The sequence below is a fragment of the Pongo abelii genome, chromosome X, assembly GCF_028885655.2.
Source record: "Pongo abelii isolate AG06213 chromosome X, NHGRI_mPonAbe1-v2.0_pri, whole genome shotgun sequence".
NCBI classification, from domain to species: Eukaryota; Metazoa; Chordata; class Mammalia; order Primates; family Hominidae; genus Pongo; species Pongo abelii.
This window is the reverse complement of record NC_072008.2, coordinates 59,869,976-59,884,603: the sequence shown is the minus strand read 5'-3', so window position 1 is coordinate 59,884,603 and position 14,628 is coordinate 59,869,976.

Here is a 14,628-nt window from a genome sequence, read left to right as displayed (position 1 = left end):
AGCTCTTTGAAGCGTTCGTGGGAAACGGGACTATCTTCACATAAAAACGAGACAGAAGTGTTCTCTGAAACTGCTTTGTGTTGTATGCATTCAACTCACAAAGGTGAACCTTTCTTTGGATAGAGCAGTTTGAAACACTCTTTTCGTAGAATCTGCAAGTGTTCATTCCGTGGGCTTTGAGGCCTATGGTGGAATAGGAAACATCTTCACATAAAACCTAGACAGAAGCATTCTTTGAAACTTCTTTATGATGTGTGCATTCAACTCACAGAGTTGAACCTTCCTTTTCATGGAGCAGTTTGGGAAGAGCCTTTGTGCAGCCTCTGCAAGTGGATATTTGGAGCTCTTTCAGGCCTTCGTTAGAAACGGGAATATCTTCCCATAAAAACTGGACAGAAGCATTCTCACAAACTGCTTTGTGATGTGTGTGTTCAACTCACAGAGTGGAACCGTTCCTGTGCTAGAGCAGTTTGGAAACACTCTTTTTGTAGAATCTGCAAGTGTTCGTTTGGAGCGCTTTGAGGCCTATGGTGGAAAAGGAAATATCTTCACATAGAAACGAGACAGAAGCCTTCTCAGAAACCTCTTTATGATGTGTGCATTCAACTCAGAGAGATAAGCCTTCCTTTTGATAGAGCAGTTTTGAAACTCTGTTTTTGCAGAATCTGCAAGTGGATATTTGGAGCGCTTTCAGGCCTTCGTTGGAAACGGGAATATCTTCACATGAAAACGAAACAGAAGCGTTCTGTGAAACTGCTTTGTGTAGTATGAATCCAACTCACAGAGTTGAACACTTCTTTTGAAGGAGCAGTTTTGAATCACTCTTTTGGTAGAATCTGCAATTGTTCATTAGGAGCGCTTTGAGGCCTATGGTGGAAGACTAAATACCTTCCCATAATATCCAGACACAAGCATTCTCTGAAAGTTCTTTACGATGTGTGCTTTCAACTCACAGTGTTCCACCTTTCTTTTGAAAGAGCAGTTTTGAAACACTCTTTTTAAAGTTTCTGCAAGTGGATATTTGGAGCTCTTTCGGGCCTTGGTTGGAAACGTGAATATCTTCACACAAAAACTAGACAGAAGCATTCTCAGAAACTGCTTTGTGTTGTGTGCGCTCAACACACAGAGTTGAACCCTGCTTTTGATAGAGCACTTTAGAAACACTCTCTTTGCAGAATTTGCAAGTGTTCATTTGGAGCGCTTTGAAGCGTACGGTGGAAAAGGAAACAACTTGACATAAAAACTAAACAGAAGCACTCTAAGAAACAGCTTTCTGATGTGTGCATTCAACTAACAGAGTGGAAACTTCCTTTGGATAGAGCAGCTTTGTAACAGTGTATTTGTAGAAACTGCAAGAGGATATTTGGAGCTCTTTGAAGCGTTCGTGGGAAACGGGACTATCTTCACATAAAAACGAGACAGAAGTGTTCTCTGAAACTGCTTTGTGTTGTATGCATTCAACTCACACAGGTGAACCTTTCTTTGGATAGAGCAGTTTGAAACACTCTTTTCGTAGAATCTGCAAGTGTTCATTCGGTGGGCTTTGAGGCCTATGGTGGAATAGGAAACATCTTCACATAAAACCTAGACAGAAGCATTCTTTGAAACTTCTTTATGATGTGTGCATTCAACTCACAGAGTTGAACCTTCCTTTTCATGGAGCAGCTTGGGAAGAGCCTTTGTGCAGCCTCTGCAAGTGGATATTTGGAGCTCTTTCAGGCCTTCGTTAGAAACGGGAATATCTTCCCATAAAAACTGGACAGAAGCATTCTCACAAACTGCTTTGTGATGTGTGTGTTCAACTCACAGAGTGGAACCGTTCCTTTGCTAGAGCAGTTTTGAAACACTCTTTTTGTGGAATCTGCAAGTGTTCGTTTGGAGCGCTTTGAGGCCTATGGTGGAAAAGGAAATATCTTCACATAGAAACGAGACAGAAGCCTTCTCAGAAACCACTTTATGATGTGTGCATTCAACTCAGAGAGATAAGCCTTCCTTTTGCTAGAGCAGTTTTGAAACTCTGTTTTTGCAGAATCTGCAAGTGGATATTTGGAGCCCTTTCAGGCCTTCGTTGGAAACGGGAATATCTTCACATGAAAACGAAACAGAAGCGTTCTGTGAAACTGCTTTGTGTAGTATGAATCCAACTCACAGAGTTGAACACTTCTTTTGAAGGAGCAGTTTTGAAACACTCTTTTGGTAGAATCTGCAATTGTTCATTAGGAGCGCTTTGAGGCCAATGTTGGAAGACTAAATACCTTCCCATAATATCCAGACACAAGCATTCACTGAAAGTTCTTTACGATGTGTGCTTTCAACTCACAGTGTTCCACCTTTCTTTTGAAAGAGCAGTTTTGAAACACTCTTTTTAAAGTTTCTGCAAGTGGATATTTGGAGCTCTTTCGGGCCTTGGTTGGAAACGTGAATATCTTCACACAAAAACTAGACAGAAGCATTCTCAGAAACTGCTTTGTGTTGTGTGCGCTCAACACACAGAGTTGAACCCTGCTTTTGATAGAGCACTTTAGAAACACTCTCTTTGCAGAATTTGCAAGTGTTCATTTGGAGCGCTTTGAAGCGTACGGTGGAAAAGGAAACAACTTCACATAAAAACTAAACAGAAGCACTCTAAGAAACAGCTTTCTGATGTGTGCATTCAACTAACAGAGTGGAACCTTCCTTTGGATAGAGCAGCTTTGTAACAGTGTATTTGCAGAAACTGCAAGAGGATATTTGGAGCTCTTTGAAGCGTTCGTGGGAAACGGGACTATCTTCACATAAAAACGAGACAGAAGTGTTCTCTGAAACTGCTTTGTGTTGTATGCATTCAACTCACAAAGGTGAACCTTTCTTTGGATAGAGCAGTTTGAAACACTCTTTTCGTAGAATCTGCAAGTGTTCATTCGGTGGGCTTTGAGGCCTATGGTGGAATAGGAAACATCTTCACATAAAACCTAGACAGAAGCATTCTTTGAAACTTCTTTATGATGTGTGCATTCAACTCACAGAGTTGAACCTTCCTTTTCATGGAGCAGTTTGGGAAGAGCCTTTGTGCAGCCTCTGCAAGTGGATATTTGGAGCTCTTTCAGGCCTTCGTTAGAAACGGGAATATCTTCCCATAAAAACTGGACAGAAGCATTCTCACAAACTGCTTTGTGATGTGTGTGTTCAACTCACAGAGTGGAACCTTTCCTTTGCTAGAGCAGTTTTGAAACACTCTTTTTTTGGAATCTGCAAGTGTTCGTTTGGAGCGCTTTGAGGCCTATGGTGGAAAAGGAAATATCTTCACATAGAAACGAGACAGAAGCCTTCTCAGAAACCTCTTTATGATGTGTGCATTCAACTCAGAGAGATAAGCCTTCCTTTTGATAGAGCAGTTTTGAAACTCTGTTTTTGCAGAATCTGCAAGTGGATATTTGGAGCCCTTTCAGGCCTTCGTTGGAAACGGGAATATCTTCACATGAAAACGAAACAGAAGCGTTCTGTGAAACTGCTTTGTGTAGTATGAATCCAACTCACAGAGTTGAACACTTCTTTTGAAGGAGCAGTTTTGAAACACTCTTTTGGTAGAATCTGCAATTGTTCATTAGGAGCGCTTTGAGGCCTATGGTGGAAGACTAAATACCTTCCCATAATATCCAGACACAAGCATTCTCTGAAATTTCTTTACGATGTGTGCTTTCAACTCACAGTGTTCCACCTTTCTTTTGAAAGAGCAGTTTTGAAACACTCTTTTTAAAGTTTCTGCAAGTGGATATTTGGAGCTCTTTCGGGCCTTGGTTGGAAACGTGAATATATTCACACAAAAACTAGACAGAAGCATTCTCAGAAACTGCTTTGTGTTGTGTGCGCTCAACACACAGAGTTGAACCCTGCTTTTGATAGAGCACTTTAGAAACACTCTCTTTGCAGAATTTGCAAGTGTTCATTTGGAGCGCTTTGAAGCGTACGGTGGAAAAGGAAACAACTTGACATAAAAACTAAACAGAAGCACTCTAAGAAACAGCTTTCTGATGTGTGCATTCAACTAACAGAGTGGAACCTTCCTTTGGATAGAGCAGCTTTGTAACAGTGTATTTGCAGAAACTGCAAGAGGATATTTGGAGCTCTTTGAAGCGTTCGTGGGAAACGGGACTATCTTCACATAAAAACGAGACAGAAGTGTTCTCTGAAACTGCTTTGTGTTGTATGCATTCAACTCACAAAGGTGAACCTTTCTTTGGATAGAGCAGTTTGAAACACTCTTTTCGTAGAATCTGCAAGTGTTCATTCTGTGGGCTTTGAGGCCTATGGTGGAATAGGAAACATCTTCACATAAAACCTAGACAGAAGCATTCTTTGAAACTTCTTTATGATGTGTGCATTCAACTCACAGTGTTGAACCTTCCTTTTCATGGAGCAGTTTGGGAAGAGCCTTTGTGCAGCCTCTGCAAGTGGATATTTGGAGCTCTTTCAGGCCTTCGTTAGAAACGGGAATATCTTCCCATAAAAACTGGACAGAAGCATTCTCACAAACTGCTTTGTGATGTGTGTGTTCAACTCACAGAGTGGAACCGTTCCTTTGCTAGAGCAGTTTTGAAACACTCTTTTTGTGGAATCTGCAAGTGTTCGTTTGGAGCGCTTTGAGGCCTATGGTGGAAAAGGAAATATCTTCACATAGAAACGAGACAGAAGCCTTCTCAGAAACCACTTTATGATGTGTGCATTCAACTCAGAGAGATAAGCCTTCCTTTTGATAGAGCAGTTTTGAAACTCTGTTTTTGCAGAATCTGCAAGTGGATATTTGGAGCCCTTTCAGGCCTTCGTTGGAAACGGGAATATCTTCACATGAAAACGAAACAGAAGCGTTCTGTGAAACTGCTTTGTGTAGTATGAATCCAACTCACAGAGTTGAACACTTCTTTTGAAGGAGCAGTTTTGAAACACTCTTTTGGTAGAATCTGCAATTGTTCATTAGGAGCGCTTTGAGGCCAATGTTGGAAGACTAAATACCTTCCCATAATATCCAGACACAAGCATTCACTGAAAGTTCTTTACGATGTGTGCTTTCAACTCACAGTGTTCCACCTTTCTTTTGAAAGAGCAGTTTTGAAACACTCTTTTTAAAGTTTCTGCAAGTGGATATTTGGAGCTCTTTCGGGCCTTGGTTGGAAACGTGAATATCTTCACACAAAAACTAGACAGAAGCATTCTCAGAAACTGCTTTGTGTTGTGTGCGCTCAACACACAGAGTTGAACCCTGCTTTTGATAGAGCACTTTAGAAACACTCTCTTTGCAGAATTTGCAAGTGTTCATTTGGAGCGCTTTGAAGCGTACGGTGGAAAAGGAAACAACTTCACATAAAAACTAAACAGAAGCACTCTAAGAAACAGCTTTCTGATGTGTGCATTCAACTAACAGAGTGGAACCTTCCTTTGGATAGAGCAGCTTTGTAACAGTGTATTTGCAGAAACTGCAAGAGGATATTTGGAGCTCTTTGAAGCGTTCGTGGGAAACGGGACTATCTTCACATAAAAACGAGACAGAAGTGTTCTCTGAAACTGCTTTGTGTTGTATGCATTCAACTCACAAAGGTGAACCTTTCTTTGGATAGAGCAGTTTGAAACACTCTTTTCGTAGAATCTGCAAGTGTTCATTCGGTGGGCTTTGAGGCCTATGGTGGAATAGGAAACATCTTCACATAAAACCTAGACAGAAGCATTCTTTGAAACTTCTTTATGATGTGTGCATTCAACTCACAGAGTTGAACCTTCCTTTTCATGGAGCAGTTTGGGAAGAGCCTTTGTGCAGCCTCTGCAAGTGGATATTTGGAGCTCTTTCAGGCCTTCGTTAGAAACGGGAATATCTTCCCATAAAAACTGGACAGAAGCATTCTCACAAACTGCTTTGTGATGTGTGTGTTCAACTCACAGAGTGGAACCTTTCCTTTGCTAGAGCAGTTTTGAAACACTCTTTTTTTGGAATCTGCAAGTGTTCGTTTGGAGCGCTTTGAGGCCTATGGTGGAAAAGGAAATATCTTCACATAGAAACGAGACAGAAGCCTTCTCAGAAACCTCTTTATGATGTGTGCATTCAACTCAGAGAGATAAGCCTTCCTTTTGATAGAGCAGTTTTGAAACTCTGTTTTTGCAGAATCTGCAAGTGGATATTTGGAGCCCTTTCAGGCCTTCGTTGGAAACGGGAATATCTTCACATGAAAACGAAACAGAAGCGTTCTGTGAAACTGCTTTGTGTAGTATGAATCCAACTCACAGAGTTGAACACTTCTTTTGAAGGAGCAGTTTTGAAACACTCTTTTGGTAGAATCTGCAATTGTTCATTAGGAGCGCTTTGAGGCCTATGGTGGAAGACTAAATACCTTCCCATAATATCCAGACACAAGCATTCTCTGAAATTTCTTTACGATGTGTGCTTTCAACTCACAGTGTTCCACCTTTCTTTTGAAAGAGCAGTTTTGAAACACTCTTTTTAAAGTTTCTGCAAGTGGATATTTGGAGCTCTTTCGGGCCTTGGTTGGAAACGTGAATATATTCACACAAAAACTAGACAGAAGCATTCTCAGAAACTGCTTTGTGTTGTGTGCGCTCAACACACAGAGTTGAACCCTGCTTTTGATAGAGCACTTTAGAAACACTCTCTTTGCAGAATTTGCAAGTGTTCATTTGGAGCGCTTTGAAGCGTACGGTGGAAAAGGAAACAACTTGACATAAAAACTAAACAGAAGCACTCTAAGAAACAGCTTTCTGATGTGTGCATTCAACTAACAGAGTGGAAACTTCCTTTGGATAGAGCAGCTTTGTAACAGTGTATTTGTAGAAACTGCAAGAGGATATTTGGAGCTCTTTGAAGCGTTCGTGGGAAACGGGACTATCTTCACATAAAAACGAGACAGAAGTGTTCTCTGAAACTGCTTTGTGTTGTATGCATTCAACTCACAAAGGTGAACCTTTCTTTGGATAGAGCAGTTTGAAACACTCTTTTCGTAGAATCTGCAAGTGTTCATTCGGTGGGCTTTGAGGCCTATGGTGGAATAGGAAACATCTTCACATAAAACCTAGACAGAAGCATTCTTTGAAACTTCTTTATGATGTGTGCATTCAACTCACAGAGTTGAACCTTCCTTTTCATGGAGCAGTTTGGGAAGAGCCTTTGTGCAGCCTCTGCAAGTGGATATTTGGAGCTCTTTCAGGCCTTCGTTAGAAACGGGAATATCTTCCCATAAAAACTGGACAGAAGCATTCTCACAAACTGCTTTGTGATGTGTGTGTTCAACTCACAGAGTGGAACCGTTCCTTTGCTAGAGCAGTTTTGAAACACTCTTTTTGTGGAATCTGCAAGTGTTCGTTTGGAGCGCTTTGAGGCCTATGGTGGAAAAGGAAATATCTTCACATAGAAACGAGACAGAAGCCTTCTCAGAAACCTCTTTATGATGTGTGCATTCAACTCAGAGAGATAAGCCTTCCTTTTGATAGAGCAGTTTTGAAACTCTGTTTTTGCAGAATCTGCAAGTGGATATTTGGAGCCCTTTCAGGCCTTCGTTGGCAACGGGAATATCTTCACATGAAAACGAAACAGAAGCGTTCTGTGAAACTGCTTTGTGTAGTATGAATCCAACTCACAGAGTTGAACACTTCTTTTGAAGGAGCAGTTTTGAAACACTCTTTTGGTAGAATCTGCAATTGTTCATTAGGAGCGCTTTGAGGCCTATGGTGGAAGACTAAATACCTTCCCATAATATCCAGACACAAGCATTCTCTGAAAGTTCTTTACGATGTGTGCTTTCAACTCACAGTGTTCCACCTTTCTTTTGAAAGAGCAGTTTTGAAACACTCTTTTTAAAGTTTCTGCAAGTGGATATTTGGAGCTCTTTCAGGCCTTGGTTGGAAAGGTGAATATCTTCACATAAAAACTAGACAGAAGCATTCTCAGAAACTGCTTTGTGTTGTGTGCGCTCAACACACAGAGTTGAACCCTGCTTTTGATAGAGCACTTTAGAAACACTCTCTTTGCAGAATTTGCAAGTGTTCATTTGGAGCGCTTTGAAGCGTACGGTGGAAAAGGAAACAACTTGACATAAAAACTAAACAGAAGCACTCTAAGAAACAGCTTTCTGATGTGTGCATTCAACTAACAGAGTGGAACCTTCCTTTGGATAGAGCAGCTTTGTAACAGTGTATTTGCAGAAACTGCAAGAGGATATTTGGAGCTCTTTGAAGCGTTCGTGGGAAACGGGACTATCTTCACATAAAAACGAGACAGAAGTGTTCTCTGAAACTGCTTTGTGTTGTATGCATTCAACTCACAAAGGTGAACCTTTCTTTGGATAGAGCAGTTTGAAACACTCTTTTCGTAGAATCTGCTAGTGTTCATTCTGTGGGCTTTGAGGCCTATGGTGGAATAGGAAACATCTTCACATAAAACCTAGACAGAAGCATTCTTTGAAACTTCTTTATGATGTGTGCATTCAACTCACAGAGTTGAACCTTCCTTTTCATGGAGCAGTTTGGGAAGAGCCTTTGTGCAGCCTCTGCAAGTGGATATTTGGAGCTCTTTCAGGCCTTCGTTAGAAACGGGAATATCTTCCCATAAAAACTGGACAGAAGCATTCTCACAAACTGCTTTGTGATGTGTGTGTTCAACTCACAGAGTGGAACCGTTCCTTTGCTAGAGCAGTTTTGAAACACTCTTTTTGTGGAATCTGCAAGTGTTCGTTTGGAGCGCTTTGAGGCCTATGGTGGAAAAGGAAATATCTTCACATAGAAACGAGACAGAAGCCTTCTCAGAAACCACTTTATGATGTGTGCATTCAACTCAGAGAGATAAGCCTTCCTTTTGATAGAGCAGTTTTGAAAATCTGTTTTTGCAGAATCTGCAAGTGGATATTTTGAGCCCTTTCAGGCCTTCGTTGGAAACGGGAATATCTTCACATGAAAACGAAACAGAAGCGTTCTGTGAAACTGCTTTGTGTAGTATGAATCCAACTCACAGAGTTGAACACTTCTTTTGAAGGAGCAGTTTTGAAACACTCTTTTGGTAGAATCTGCAATTGTTCATTAGGAGCGCTTTGAGGCCAATGGTGGAAGACTAAATACCTTCCCATAATATCCAGACACAAGCATTCTCTGAAAGTTCTTTATGATGTGTGATTTCAACTCACAGTGTTCCACCTTTCTTTTGGAAGAGCAGTTTTGAAACACTCTTTTTAAAGTTTCTGCAAGTGGATATTTGGAGCTCTTTTGGGCCTTGGTTGGAAACGTGAATATCTTCACACAAAAACTAGACAGAAGCATTCTCAGAAACTGCTTTGTGTTGTGTGCGCTCAACACACAGAGTTGAACCCTGCTTTTGATAGAGCACTTTAGAAACACTCTCTTTGCAGAATTTGCAAGTGTTCATTTGGAGCGCTTTGAAGCGTACGGTGGAAAAGGAAACAACTTGACATAAAAACTAAACAGAAGCACTCTAAGAAACAGCTTTCTGATGTGTGCATTCAACTAACAGACTGGAACCTTCCTTTGGATAGAGCAGCTTTGTAACAGTGTATTTGCAGAAACTGCAAGAGGATATTTGGAGCTCTTTGAAGCGTTCGTGGGAAACGGGACTATCTTCACATAAAAACGAGACAGAAGTGTTCTCTGAAACTGCTTTGTGTTGTATGCATTCAATTCACAAAGGTGAACCTTTCTTTGGATAGAGCAGTTTGAAACACTCTTTTCGTAGAATCGGCAAGTGTTCATTCGGTGGGCTTTGAGGCCTATGGTGGAATAGGAAACATCTTCACATAAAACCTAGACAGAAGCATTCTTTGAAACTTCTTTATGATGTGTGCATTCAACTCACAGAGTTGAACCTTCCTTTTCATGGAGCAGTTTGGGAAGAGCCTTTGTGCAGCCTCTGCAAGTGGATATTTGGAGCTCTTTCGGGCCTTCGTTAGAAACGGGAATATCTTCCCATAAAAACTGGACAGAAGCATTCTCACAAACTGCTTTGTGATGTGTGTGTTCAACTCACAGAGTGGAACCGTTCCTGTGCTAGAGCAGTTTTGAAACACTCTTTTTGTAGAATCTGCAAGTGTTCGTTTGGAGCGCTTTGAGGCCTATGGTGGAAAAGGAAATATCTTCACATAGAAACGAGACAGAAGCCTTCTCAGAAACCTCTTTATGATGTGTGCATTCAACTCAGAGAGATAAGCCTTCCTTTTGATAGAGCAGTTTTGAAACTCTGTTTTTGCAGAATCTGCAAGTGGATATTTGGAGCGCTTTCAGGCCTTCGTTGGCAACGGGAATATCTTCACATGAAAACGAAACAGAAGCGTTCTGTGAAACTGCTTTGTGTAGTATGAATCCAACTCACAGAGTTGAACACTTCTTTTGAAGGAGCAGTTTTGAAACACTCTTTTGGTAGAATCTGCAATTGTTCATTAGGAGCACTTTGAGGCCTATGGTGGAAGACTAAATACCTTCCCATAATATCCAGACACAAGCATTCTCTGAAAGTTCTTTACGATGTGTGCTTTCAACTCACAGTGTTCCACCTTTCTTTTGAAAGAGCAGTTTTGAAACACTCTTTTTAAAGTTTCTGCAGGTGGATATTTGGAGCTCTTTCGGGCCTTGGTTGGAAACGTGAATATCTTCACACAAAAACTAGACAGAAGCATTCTCAGAAACTGCTTTGTGTTGTGTGCGCTCAACACACAGAGTTGAACCCTGCTTTTGATAGAGCACTTTAGAAACACTCTCTTTGCAGAATTTGCAAGTGTTCATTTGGAGCGCTTTGAAGCGTACGGTGGAAAAGGAAACAACTTGACATAAAAACTAAACAGAAGCACTCTAAGAAACAGCTTTCTGATGTGTGCATTCAACTAACAGAGTGGAACCTTCCTTTGGATAGAGCAGCTTTGTAACAGTGTATTTGCAGAAACTGCAAGAGGATATTAGGAGCTCTTTGAAGCGTTCGTGGGAAACGGGACTATCTTCACATAAAAACGAGACAGAAGTGTTCTCTGAAACTGCTTTGTGTTGTATGCATTCAACTCACAAATGTGAACCTTTCTTTGGATAGAGCAGTTTGAAACACTCTTTTCGTAGAATCTGCAAGTGTTCATTCTGTGGGCTTTGAGGCCTCTGGTGGAATAGGAAACATCTTCACATAAAACCTAGACAGAAGCATTCTTTGAAACTTCTTTATGATGTGTGCATTCAACTCACAGAGTTGAACCTTCCTTTTCATGGAGCAGTTTGGAAAGAGTCTTTTTGCAGCATCTGCAAGTGGATATTTGGAGCTCTTTCAGGCCTTCGTTAGAAACGGGAATATCTTCCCATAAAAACTGGACAGAAGCATTCTCACAAACTGCTTTGTGATGTGTGTGTTCAACTCACAGAGTGGAACCGTTCCTTTGCTAGAGCAGTTTTGAAACACTCTTTTTGTGGAATCTGCAAGTGTTCGTTTGGAGCGCTTTGAGGCCTATGGTGGAAAAGGAAATATCTTCACATAGAAACGAGACAGAAGCCTTCTCAGAAACCTCTTTATGATGTGTGCATTCAACTCAGAGAGATAAGCCTTCCTTTTGATAGAGCAGTTTTGAAACTCTGTTTTTGCAGAATCTGCAAGTGGATATTTGGAGCCCTTTCAGGCCTTCGTTGGCAACGGGAATATCTTCACATGAAAACGAAACAGAAGCGTTCTGTGAAACTGCTTTGTGTAGTATGAATCCAACTCACAGAGTTGAACACTTCTTTTGAAGGAGCAGTTTTGAAACACTCTTTTGGTAGAATCTGCAATTGTTCATTAGGAGCGCTTTGAGGCCTATGGTGGAAGACTAAATACCTTCCCATAATATCCAGACACAAGCATTCTCTGAAAGTTCTTTACGATGTGTGCTTTCAACTCACAGTGTTCCACCTTTGTTTTGAAAGAGCAGTTTTGAAACACTCTTTTTAAAGTTTCTGCAAGTGGATATTTGGAGCTCTTTCAGGCCTTGGTTGGAAAGGTGAATATCTTCACACAAAAACTAGACAGAAGCATTCTCAGAAACTGCTTTGTGTTGTGTGCGCTCAACACACAGAGTTGAACCCTGCTTTTGATAGAGCACTTTAGAAACACTCTCTTTGCAGAATTTGCAAGTGTTCATTTGGAGCGCTTTGAAGCGTACGGTGGAAAAGGAAACAACTTCACATAAAAACTAAACAGAAGCACTCTAAGAAACAGCTTTCTGATGTGTGCATTCAACTAACAGAGTGGAACCTTCTTTTGGATAGAGCAGCTTTGTAACAGTGTATTTGCAGAAACTACAAGAGGATATTTGGAGCTCTTTGAAGCGTTCGTGGGAAACGGGACTGTCTTCACATAAAAACGAGACAGAAGTGTTCTCTGAAACTGCTTTGTGTTGTATGCATTCAACTCACACAGGTGAACCTTTCTTTGGATAGAGCAGTTTGAAACACTCTTTTCGTAGAATCTGCAAGTGTTCATTCGGTGGGCTTTGAGGCCTATGGTGGAATAGGAAACATCTTCACATAAAACCTAGACAGAAGCATTCTTTGAAACTTCTTTATGATGTGTGCATTCAACTCACAGAGTTGAACCTTCCTTTTCATGGAGCAGTTTGGGAAGAGCCTTTGTGCAGCCTCTGCAAGTGGATATTTGGAGCTCTTTCAGGCCTTCGTTAGAAACGGGAATATCTTCCCATAAAAACTGGACAGAAGCATTCTCACAAACTGCTTTGTGATGTGTGTGTTCAACTCACAGAGTGGAACCGTTCCTGTGCTAGAGCAGTTTTGAAACACTCTTTTTGTAGAATCTGCAAGTGTTCGTTTGGAGCGCTTTGAGGCCTATGGTGGAAAAGGAAATATCTTCACATAGAAACGAGACAGAAGCCTTCTCAGAAACCTCTTTATGATGTGTGCGTTCAACTCAGAGAGATAAGCCTTCCTTTTGATAGAGCAGTTTTGAAACTCTGTTTTTGCAGAATCTGCAAGTGGATATTTGGAGCCCTTTCAGGCCTTCGTTGGAAACGGGAATAGCTTCACATGAAAACGAAACAGAAGCGTTCTGTGAAACTGCTTTGTGTAGTCTGAATCCAACTCACAGAGTTGAACACTTCTTTTGAAGGAGCAGTTTTGAAACACTCTTTTGGTAGAATCTGCAATTGTTCATTAGGAGCGCTTTGAGGCCTATGGTGGAAGACTAAATACCTTCCCATAATATCCAGACACAAGCATTCTCTGAAAGTTCTTTACGATGTGTGCTTTCAACTCACAGTGTTCCACCTTTCCTTTGAAAGAGCAGTTTTGAAACACTCTTTTTAAAGTTTCTGCAAGTGGATATTTGGAGCTCTTTCGGGCCTTGGTTGGAAACGTGAATATCTTCACACAAAAACTAGACAGAAGCATTCTCAGAAACTGCTTGGTGTTGTGTGCGCTCAACACACAGAGTTGAACCCTGCTTTTGATAGAGCACTTTAGAAACACTCTCTTTGCAGAATTTGCAAGTGTTCATTTGGAGCGCTTTGAAGTGTACGGTGGAAAAGGAAACAACTTCACATAAAAACTAAACAGAAGCACTCTAAGAAACAGCTTTCTGATGTGTGCATTCAACTAACAGAGTGGAACCTTCCTTTGGATAGAGCAGCTTTGTAACAGTGTATTTGCAGAAACTGCAAGAGGATATTTGGAGCTCTTTGAAGCGTTCGTGGGAAACGGGACTATCTTCACATAAAAACGAGACAGAAGTGTTCTCTGAAACTGCTTTGTGTTGTATGCATTCAACTCACACAGGTGAACCTTTCTTTGGATAGAGCAGCTTTGTAACAGTGTATTTGCAGAAACTGCAAGAGGATATTTGGAGCTCTTTGAAGCGTTCGTGGGAAACGGGACTATCTTCACATAAAAACGAGACAGAAGTGTTCTCTGAAACTGCTTTGTGTTGTATGCATTCAACTCACACAGGTGAACCTTTCTTTGGATAGAGCAGTTTGAAACACTCTTTTCGTAGAATCTGCAAGTGTTCATTCGGTGGGCTTTGAGGCCTATGGTGGAATAGGAAACATCTTCACATAAAACCTAGACAGAAGCATTCTTTGAAACTTCTTTATGATGTGTGCATTCAACTCACAGAGTTGAACCTTCCTTTTCATGGAGGAGTTTGGGAAGAGCCTTTGTGCAGCCTCTGCAAGTGGATATTTGGAGCTCTTTCAGGCCTTCGTTAGAAACGGGAATATCTTCCCAGAAAAACTGGACAGAAGCATTCTCACAAACTGCTTTGTCATGTGTGTGTTCAATTCACAGAGTGGAACCTTTCCTTTGCTGGAGCAGTTTTGAAACACTCTTTTTGTAGAATCTGCAAGTGTTCGTTTGGAGCACTTTGAGGCCTATGGTGGAAAAGGAAATATCTTCACATAGAAACGAGACAGAAGCCTTCTCAGAAACCTCTTTATGATGTGTGCATTCAACTCAGAGAGATAAGCCTTCCTTTTGATAGAGCAGTTTTGAAACTCTGTTTTTGCAGAATCTGCAAGTGGATATTTGGAGCCCTCTCAGGCCTTCGTTGGAAACGGGAATATCTTCACATGAACACGAAACAGAAGCGTTCTGTGAAACTGCTTTGTGTAGTATGAATCCAACTCACAGAGT